At 43.1% G+C, this 11,267-nt stretch overlaps 1 pseudogene; it reads right to left on the reverse strand.

Moving 5' to 3' along the window:
* Window positions 1–10,715: 10,715 nt before the first annotated feature.
* LOC117033338 (thymosin beta-4-like) lies at window positions 10,716–10,851 on the reverse strand (annotated as a pseudogene).
* Between the last annotated feature and the right edge of the window lie 416 nt (window positions 10,852–11,267).

Below are 11,267 nucleotides of genomic sequence, written 5' to 3' on the forward strand. Positions count from 1 at the left end.
ACGTGACAAAATGTAATTTTACTCTTTAAAAATTATTACAGGGGTTTATAGCTGTTGCATATTCGCTTTTATGACATATTTTTGTCACATGTACAGTTTTTTGTTTTTAATTTTTTTATATTGGGGAACACCGTGTTTTTCCAGGGCCTATCAGCTCCAAGTCATTGTCTTTCAATCGAATTATGGAGGGCATAGCTCATCACCAATTCCAGTCACCGTGTTCAATCTTAGTTGCAGGGGGCGCAGCCCACCATCCCAAGTGGGAATTGAACCGGCAACCCTGTTGTTCAGAGCTCACGCTCTAACCAACTGAGCCATCCGGCTGCCCCTACAGTGTATTTAATGGCAAGTCCTTGGTCAGGAATGCAATGCCCAATTATAACATTGTTCTTATAGGAAATGTGACTGCTTTATGATAGAGCTTCCAGGAATGGTTTGTGATCAAAGGCAGAAACTGTGCTTTGAAAGAAACAATACTTAAGAATGACAATGAGAGTGTGTGTGTGTGTGTGTGTGTGTATGCACGTGCACACACTACACTGTGCACATATAAGACCCCTCTCTAAAGACCCCTCTCTGATATGTCTAAAGAAGACATATCATTATGCACTCACTTCCTCCACTCAAGCTTGGAGAGACACACTAACCCCTTTGAGATGTTTTGCACCATTAACACAGGTTTAGTGATGGAGAAGGAAGGGCTACATGTAATTATCCACACGTCCATTACACATCCCAAGAACAAAAGTCATACTGGCACCTCACATACCATTTCCCCACTGCAGGTAGCAGGAAATCTCAGTAACTTCAGTCCCTGGATTCTGCCCCTTTTTAGTGAGTCAAGAGTAAGTTCCGTTGCTTCCTCTGAGAATGACTTAGGGAAGATCATGGTATGATGGCACTGAACCCACCTGAAGAAGCCACAACTCCAAAGTCCACATCAGGGACTTCAGTATGACTCTGGATGTCCTTTGACTATTTCCGATTCCTGAAATGTCTGTATTTTTTCACAAAAGTTTCTTATCTTCAGCACATATGTTTAATTCTTCTAAAAAGACTCCCTAGAGGATACTATTTGATAATACCTAGAAAACTGCATAAATAGCAATTTTTGAAATGAAAAGTGCCCTTGTCATTCACTTCAGAGAGTAAGTTGTTTAAGTGTGGCAAATGAATGAGTGAAAAATTCCAGATGTCTGGAAAGGCTAGGATACCTAATAGGACAAAAGGTGGGGAGAATTTCTGATCAGCCTCCAACAAACCAATGCATTTGAAACCAGAACAAATGAAACCAGGCCATGAAGCTATGTAAACTCAATATAACTCACCCTTCTACATCCAAAGTTTAAACAATTTCAGTTCAGTTGCATTTTTGATGACGCAAGCCACAGGACATACCTTGAATGGCTGTGATAGCAAGACTTCATGCCAAGGAATATACCTGGAAGTAAAGGGATGAAATGACCCCTAGCCGACCGGGATAACAGGTGTGGCCACTACAGTGGCAAGGTTGGCTGGCCAAGGACACGGGTATGAAAATTGCTGAATCCTATCAGGGACAATGGCAAACACCCAGTCAGTGTATCAGTTAGGATCAGCGGCAGCCAACAGAAACCACACTAGCTAGGTTCAGTGTAAAGTGATTTACTGCTAGGCATTAGGTGGCTTAAAACACCTATGCAGAGCTCCCAGGAATAATTCCCAAGGCCCTGTCACAGTGGAGGAAACCATCACCACTGCAGCTGCAAGCTGGTGAGTGGGACATGACAGCCTCTGGCCTGAGAGGTGGCAGCAAAGTGAATGCCTCATGCCCAGCCTGACACCATTTAACGCAGCTCTGACATCGAGCCTCACATGGAGGTGGAACCAACACAGTACCCAGAAACTGAGCTCTACAGTTTTTTCAAGCAGCTTTTTGTTTTCCAGTTTCTGTAGTCCAGGATGTTGAAATGGATGTTAAGACCACAGATGGGAAGCTTGGAGTTTACACTGGAAAATTATATCAGCTATGGAGCAAGGGAGGGTCAGGGACTTGATGGGATGCAAGAAAGGAGAAACTCTGGCTTCTTATCCAAAGAGGTAGACTAGCTCAAAGGGGGAAAACAATCAAAGATGGGAACTTACAAAGGTAGCCAGGAGTCAAGCGTGGAGAGTACGTGGTAGAGACCGTACTCATGACAGTCAACAGCTCAAATTTCTCCCTAAGAGGAAAAGCTTACTAACAGGATTTGCTAGCAAATGTTGTTCTCAGTTTGTTTGCTTGCTCACCTATTTATCTAAACAGGCATCGAAGAGCTTCCTGGTAAGATCCTTCAAGCAGCTAAGGCTGTCGGAGAGACTGGATGGAAAGGGATGGTCTTCACTGAATTCAACTCATGTCATCTTCTTTAGCCCTTCACAATCCCCTCTCTCGATTGGACCACATGCTACAGCCCTCGGGATGCAGCCAGGGCTTTGCATGTAGCGACAAGTTCCACCACAGGGGACATGAGGACAAAGTCACTTGTTCAGCCACTGCAGGGTTCACTACAGCTGTCAGGGCCTCGGGCTTCTCACAGTGTTTCACCTGCTGGACACTGAAATGAGGTTGCCAGCTTCCAAACTGCATAAATTCGAAGCCACGCCCAGGCCTTCTTCATGCATGTGTATGTCCAGTTTTTACGGGCCAATGTCTTTAGAAACACTTTGTATAGGCTTCCCCAATCTGAGTAGGGAGAGCGGACTTCTGACACCAGGGCACACCAGTTACCAGAAACCAGCTTTACTCTTGAACGCCAGGAGTCCCCCAAGTGACAATGAGCTGTTGTTATTCAAGACAGCTCTACATACTTTATTTGTTCCTCACTCCGGCCTTGGGATACAGGCAGAAAAAAATGTAAGGATTTCCACTTAAAGATGAGGAAACGAGAACTTAGTGCAGGTGAGGAATCTGCCCCAGGTCCCAGGCCAGACAGCAGGCCCACTAATTACAGACCCAGAGGTGACTCTCAGGACTGCAAGGTGCCTATGGCTTCTGATGTTTAGACGCAGAGCCTAGGAGGAAGTGGGGGAGGGGAAGAATTCAGAGGCCCATCCCTGAGCTGGAACAGAAGTCAGAGCACTGAGCCTCCCCGGGAAATACTAAAAGGCTTCATTGCAAAGAAGCCTTTTTAAGGCACACCAACCATTCTGAGGTCCTACAGGGCAGAATACTTTCACATAATTCTGAAAACAATTTCACAATTGAATTGGAAGGAATGGCAAAAGGAAGGTAAGCTACGGAAGAGGGGGAAAGTCTAACGGCAATTTCCAACGTTTTTCAGTGTCCACACCCTATTGAAGTCTGACTGGCCTGAAGGTCTTCCACAGGCTTTACAAAATGCTAGATATACCTATCTTTCCATGTGATACTAATTTTGCTCTCAGAATGTCCCTTAAGGTAACTGAAGATAACTTAGTCAAGGCATACAGGATGGGAATGAGTAAAACAGGAAACACATTTGTCCTTCAATCTACAACTGCCACTTAATGTTTGTAACTCCAAGGAAAGCAGAAGCTCACAGAAGTAAAAAAAGGAAGGAAGGAAGGAAGGAAGGAAGGAAGGAAGGAAGGAAGGAAGGAAGGAAGGAAGGAAGGAAGGAAGGAAAAAAAGTAGAAACACCCAACTTTGACTTTTAAAAACCAAGTTGCTGTAAGGAAAGAAATTGCTTGCTTTTCCATCACAAATTGGCTTAATAATTATGACTGGGAACATTTACTGAGAACATACTTTGTGCCAACTGCTACTGCTGAGCCTGTGAAAAACATTTCACTTCACAACATCCCTAGAAAATAAGTACTATTCCCATTTTACAGATGAGAGAAATGAGGAGCAATGAAAATAAGTCAGTGCTTCTCAAATTTAATGTGTAAATAAATGACCTGAGGATCTTGTTAAAATGCAAATTTTGATTCAGTGGATCTAGGTGGGACCAAGACCTAGAACTTGAGAATGGTGGACGTAAGGTTCAAAATCCTTAGCTCCATTCCTACTCACTATGCCAATGGATCCGGGACCCCCAGTAGCATCCCCTGGGAATGTGTTAGAAATGCAAGTCCTAGGGTCTCACCCCAGATCTACTGAATCAAAAACTGTTGGGGTGGGGTCCAGCGATCTGTGTTTTAATGAGCCCTCTCGGGGATTCTGATGGCACTCAAGTTTGAAATCATCACACTATGCTACACCATAGTTTCTCCATTTTCGGAATTCTTTCCTGCCACTTTTGCATTTAAGTCCTGGAAGGTCTTTGAGGTTTTGACATGTTATAACCCCTCTGTGCTAATTACCATCATACAAAAGGTAGTTTGTTCAAACATGGCTACAAACATATAACCTCTCATGACCTAAAGTACAATGCCTTTGTCTTCTCCATATCAGAGAAGAACGGCAAAGCAACTCATGCAACTGATAAGATGAAAGGCAAAAGAGCAACTTAACTGGTTTTCCAAATCAAATTATTTATATGCTCCGAGGTTATAAAGTATAACTGAGTTGCTGCAGGCATGTGCTTTATGCCTGGGAAACGATCCTTCTCCTAGGCCTAAGCACAGAGCACATTTCTGTAAAGGGATGGAAATGTTTTCCCAGAAAATTCCCCAGCACAGCAACAACAATGATGCAATCATTTATTTTTCACATTCAGGACCACAGAACTTCAGTGTTTCCCCAAAGCGGGCCTCTGTGGCTCCCAGAAATAAAATATATATCTAACCCTAAAATGGAGACTAAATGCAACGCTAAAAAAAAAAAATGGAAGAAGAGACAAGGAGAGTAACATTTTTCTACTTATCGAGCCAAAAATAATAGTATCCCATTCTGTTCAATTTACAGTCTACTTAAGGTCTGCTTTGGTACTTACTTTATCTGACCCGACACATTCATCCTCACTAAAGCGCCCACCTCAGGCTCGCTCTGGCCAGACTCCAGTCGAGATATTTTATAAGTTGAAAGTGTGATGGGCTCCTGATGACAGCACATATTTTCCCCCATCTGCACTAAATTCAAACCATTCTTCGCAGCCCTATTAGACATGAGCAAAGTCGCTTGTAGCCAGTAGGTGTCCTTTGATTGTACTTTTAGAATAGCCCATGAATAAAATACAGTTGGATTACCCAAAGAAAGCTGGTAACGAAATATGACAGTCTGAATAATCAGGAGAATTCTAGTGTTTTATCTGGAGAATTGTCTCCCCTGATGCCATTGGAAGTTTCGTGTTATATTCAGATTCCTGATTGCAGATAATCCAGAAGAGTCACTTTACATGTCAAAAGACACTAGAAAACAACACAAAAGCATAGTAACGCTGCCCATGAAGGAGCAGGCATGTGTGTGCAAGACAAAGAGAGGAGCCTTCTGTGGAGGATAAACCAACCTCACTCTCTTGCTGTACAATCCTCTCCCTAAATTCCAGCCTTTTCTCTAAAGCCCAGACTTCCTCCGCTGTTATCTTTAGGTAGTTAATTAATTGGCACCCACGTCCCCACAACTCTGATTCCTCACCTTGCATCTGAGCCTGGCCCCAGAGAATCAAATACATATTCACACCCTCAGAAGCTGAAGCTCTTACCATATTTAACAAGAAGCATCTCTGACAGTAATTGGAGTTTCGTAGGAAGGTAAATAAATGGTAAGATCATAAGAACACACTCCAGTGGCCCTATGCATCCTGGAAATGATAACATCAGAGAGCAAATTTAACATAAGGCCTCAGTGGAAATGAATTTTCGATAAACAAACAATGTGAAGAAAGCCTCACTTTTGTCATGTGTTATTCCCATTGAAGAAAAGATGAATATTCTGTTTCATATGTTTGTTACCAGAAGCCGCCGCTTCATTTATTTAATAGGAGGATTTTCACTTCCCCACTGGTTAGACCAAGTGATCATCATATCTTGGCCAGCAGTGGACCAGCAATCTTACCCAGCAGTGCCTTTTAATGCAAATTGTCCAAATTGTTAAATGTGCTGTGAGGTTCACACTTCAAGCGAGTTGGTTTAAAGGTAGCTCATCTTTTTCTTTTATCCACATTGAATGAAGCACCGTCTTCTCGGACTAAGAGGAAGCTTGTTCTAGGACAGACTTTTCAGCCTCAGCACTACTGATGTGTGGGGGAGGGTCATTTTTTGTTGTAGGGGATGCAGTACACAGAATAATGGCCTCGCAAAGATGTTCACATCCCAATCCCTGGAACCTATGAATATGTCACCTCCCATGGCAAAGGGAAACTAAGGTCTACTGATAAGATGTGCTAATCAGTCGACCTTAAAACAGGGACATTATCCTGGATTATCTTGGTGGGCCCAAAGAGGAAGGCAAAACAGCTGGTCAGAGAGAGATGATGATGGAAGGAAGAGGCAGGAGAGACTGGAAACATGAGAGGGACTTGACCCACCGTTGCTGGCTTTGAATATGGGAAAAGGGGCCACAAGCCAAGGAATGCAGGCAGCCTCTAGACACTGGAAAGGCAAGGGAGTGAGTTCTCCCTTACAGCCTCCAGAAAGGAACGGAGCCCTGCTCACACCTTGATTTTAGCTCTGGAAGCCCATGTCAGACTTCTGACCTACAGAACTGTAGATAATCAATTTGTATTGTTTTAAGCCACTAAATTTGTGGTAATTTGCTATGGCAGCAATTGTTACAACAGTCCTTAAATTTAAAAAGTAATGCAGGGCCATTCTGTACCTTGCAGGATGCTCAGCAGCATCCACGGCCTCTTCCCTGTAGATGCCAGTAGGACAATCCCTCAAGTTAGAACAATCAAAACGTGTCCAGACACTGCCCAATGTATCCTGAGGGGCAAAAACTGCCCATGGCTGAGAATCACTGCCCTAGCACTACCTGACCTATTTATTTTTAGAATAATATCCTCTTCTCACCACCTGGGCATAAATACTTCCTTAACCTCAAACTTCCAGACCAACTATAGTGTAAAACAACAGTGATTTTTATTTTGGAAAAAACTTTTTTTTTTTTAATCAAACAAAAAATATTCGGTCACTCATTATTATACCGGGAAAAAGCAAGCCTCAGTCTATAGCAAGCAAATGAGAAGGTGTGAAAGATAAAGGTTAATGTCAGACTCATTCAGGGAGTTGGCCCATTACCAATAATGTTTTTAAAAAACAGTAACAGTAATGAAAGTAACGAAGGGCTTTATATCTATTACCTCATTTAACTCTCAAAAATACTGTGAGCCACAGCTTGGGAGTATTGCGACATTCTTGCCATCATCTGAGAGTTATTATAGCTGAAATTTCAGAGGTGGAGATGAGGTGAACTTCTATTCAAGGACAGAGTAGGTGGAGAGAGTAAAGGTTGTTCTGGAACGGAGGTCTAGCCCAGCGAACTAGGTGCTCTGTAAATGCTTGAAGGTTGTTTGGAGAAGGAAGAGGCCTACACCGAACACCAGAACTCAGCGCTCTGTCTCAGCCTATTCAGATCCTAAGACCCTCCGCGTTTGACTGGGTGTTCACAACTACTTCTGATAAAATCATACGCACACAAAGAGATCTTAGAAAATGTTTTTCAAATAAGAATTATTAAAACTCATAGTGATTCCTAAAAGTTAGGGCTATTTCCCTCCAGCCACCCCCCCCCCCCCCCCGCCCAGTACTGGTTAGTTATTTCTGACTACAACCCCAGGAGCTTTAAAAAAAATTCTATTTCACGGGGAAGTGCAAGCAGGACTTCTAGAGGCAATCTCATCCCCATCTGATCCCCGACACCGAACAGCCCTCGACTTCACAGGCTATACAGTCCTTTAGTTTTTCCATTGTCATCCTCTTAGTATTGTACCAAGGATTTACCTCAGACCCAGCTTGGAACTTGTCTGCAGTCCTGCTTGCTCTGAGGGCTTCGGAAATGAAAGAGCAGCCATCACTATTCCTAGGCACCGTCTCGCGTGACCAAGTGGCCATGCTTGTGTTAGGACGAGCTCTGTCTTCCGTTCCCCTGGAACATGACCCATCCCCTGGGGCCACCTGTTTAAAGCATCAGTCACTGGACAAACTGCAAATTCCAAGTTTGGCTGATTGATGCCTTGTAGAAATGACTGAGTGTTTAGATACTAGTGTTTTCTTAATTCATGGGGATTCAGAAAGGGATTCCACAGGTGCACTGCGGGAGGTGAGGAGACAAAGCAACTCTAAGGACTGCCAGCAACCCTGTCCTGCAACGGACGATAACTGTCACATCCACATTATCCATAAAGGACCATTCTGCTAACGTGGAATTTTTTCTTTTCCAGCTCTGCAATATCTGGCTCACTTTACTATCATATTAAATGTAAGAAATCAATACTAGACCCTTTGCCTTTGCAGAGTCCAATGTCAGGAATATTTCTTGCTTTACCTGAATTTCCCTTTCCTCTGCTTTTTAATTTTTTTTTTTAATCTCACTCCAGGAGGTAATCAGCCTCAGGTTGAAGAGAAAGAAATACATTAGAAAACATCATTCAGATTATATTGTACTGATGTAGTGCCAACAGCACCCCCAAAAGTGGATAGTAGTTATTTAAATTGGTTGTATGATGAAGCTGTTTATCACTTTACACTAAGCTAAAGTAACAGAGGCCAAACCTTTTCTAACATCCAGTCAGTAATTAGGGAGAATAAAATGCAATTTCAATTCGCACAAAAGCACCTAAATGGCTACTGGGATGACAAGCCCCACCAGAAAACCCTTTCAATGGCTGGAAAACCAGTCTGCCACAGAGTCTGGATGCTTTTTCAGCAAGATCAGAAGTGATTGGTCAGTAGTATGTTCTGCTTTAGGCATCAAAATGGCAGGAAGGAAATGCAGGGCAAGTGGGGCATAAAACCTCACTAAGAAGTAGAACACTGTCAAATCGGGTCCTTCAGTAGCTTTCACCTTTAGATCTTTTCAAGCTGGGCTAACAAGGCCCTGAGCAGATCCTGCAGGGTTACTGGCTGTAGTTCGCTGGGGCTCCAGGGAAGAGAAAAGGAAAGGGTTTTCTGTCCCCATTTTAAACAAAGAGGCCTGAACCAAGGCTCAGGATGTTGATGATTGTCATTCCTGATAAAAGGGAGAAATTTAAAAGTTTGGCCCATTGTTTGTGGGAAATTTATTCAACAAATACTTATTTGGTACTTCCCATGTGAAAACGATAGGCTCTGGCAAAAAAAAACAAAAATAAATCAATATGTAAGACATGGTTCCTTTTTCGAAGAATCTAGATATGTACACAATTCAGAATGTAATTCAGAATTCTAGATAGAATATAATTCAGAAGTAAATACTTGCTATAGGAAAACAACACCCAAGTGTCCCCATGCCACCCACAACAATGGAGAATCAGGAGGGGTTTGTGGAAAGCCACAGTATTTGAGCTGAGCCTCTTAGTCCGACGGTGATTGTAACAGATGGAAAGCAGAGGCCATGGGTGGGCACTCCAAGCTGGAAGCACAGCTGAGAGCAAAGGCTCAGCAGCATGGGTGTGCAAAGCGCATCTGGGGGCACACTGCAGACTGGAAGCAAAAAGTTAAAATGGAAAATGAGGCTCCCTGATGTATATTTCAAACAACTAGCTAAAACTAGATGCCAGCACATGGTGTTGGGTATGGCCAACACAGCCAAAAGTGACCCCCCATGAACCACACCCTTGTATAATCCTCTCTCCTTGAGCCTGAGTGGCACCTGTGACTTGCATCTAACAGAATCTGTGACAAGTGACGGGATGTAACTCCCTTGATTACGTTACATTATGTGTCACAGGCTGTTATGCCTGTGATCATGTTATGTTTTACTTATAAGGCTTTATCTCCACAGACACGAGAAAGAGGCTCCTTACTGGCTCTAAAGAAGTAAACCGCCATATTATGAGGTCACGTAGTAGGCAGCCTCTCAGAGCCGCATGGCCTCCTTCAGCCAACAGTCAGCCGGCAAAACGGAAGATGAATTCTGCCAACAATCAGAGGGAGCATGTGAGCAGATCTTTCCCCAGTCAGGCGCCCAGTGACACCTGTATTACAGCCTAGTAAACTTAGATAATCTAGATCAACCTTGCCTGGACTCCTAGGCCACAGAAACTATGAGGCAAATAAGCGTTTTTTTAAGCCGCTAAGTTTGTGGTAATTTGTTATCTAGCATAGAAAACTAACACATTGGGATTAGGTAAATAAACATTGAAAAGGATTGGCATTCAAGACCAGAGCAGGGAGGGCCGTGAACATCATGTTAGAGGAACTGAATCCCTTCATGGAAGAGTAGTTCTTCATTATGGCCCTACATGCGTGGGGGTGGGAGGGTAGTAGCCAATTCCAGACACCTTTTTGTCCCAGGTTTTACACGTTTTTGTTTGTGTTATTTTAGAAATTGTGCATCCCAATAATTAAAATCATTTAAATAAAAACAAAATGGCACTCTGATGAAACTTCATATTACAGCCTACAGGACACCTCAGACTAGCTTGGTTTTTATTCTAGATTTCCTGTCGTCCCACCCAGCTTCTGCCTTCACCAACATGCAAGTTCTTTTCCTTCCCTGCCAGCCAGACAGGCATACGGGAAAGACAAGTGCGGCCTTCGTTGTCAGTGGTTCTGATGTGAAAAGGGGCAGTGCAGTCATTTTGAACTGGATCCAACCTCTCTGCATGTTACAAAGTTAAACGACTAAAAGAAGTAAAATAAGAAGGCAATGCTTGTGGAATGTACAGTGTGCACTGGCGGAGCGTGCCTCGTTACGATTTGCCTGTTTGCTTCTCCTGTTCAGTCATTTCTTTTGAAGGCAGTAGATTTTCCTCTTGCAATTCTGTCTTCTTCAACTTCGACTTCATCGAATTTCTCAATCTCAGCCATATCGGGTTTGTCAAACATGGTTGCAGAGGAAGCAGAGTGAGGTGCGCAAACGAGGTGTCTGATCTGCAGAGTCTACAGACACCTCTTTAAATGAACTACCACATATAGAGTGCTCAGCACAGTGCCTGAAATGTAATAAATGCCATGAGTATACACTATTATCATTGCTGCTATTATCATTATTATTTCTGGTTATGAAGAAAATTCCTCAAGAAGGTGCTGTTCAAGACAAAGGCTCACCTAAGAAACACTACTCTCCATAGGACGTAAGTAAGCTTTTGGGAGCGTTGAGAATCTGAAGAAAATGACATATTAACCACCACCAAGAAAAATGCACACATTCACATAACACAACATTTTGCCTTCAGTTTCAAGGGGCTCCCGGATAAGAACCAGTGTTCTAAAAGAATACGGAGAATGTGGCACTCTACGGC

This window comes from Rhinolophus ferrumequinum, chromosome 13, assembly GCF_004115265.2.
Source record: "Rhinolophus ferrumequinum isolate MPI-CBG mRhiFer1 chromosome 13, mRhiFer1_v1.p, whole genome shotgun sequence".
Taxonomy (NCBI): domain Eukaryota; kingdom Metazoa; phylum Chordata; class Mammalia; order Chiroptera; family Rhinolophidae; genus Rhinolophus; species Rhinolophus ferrumequinum.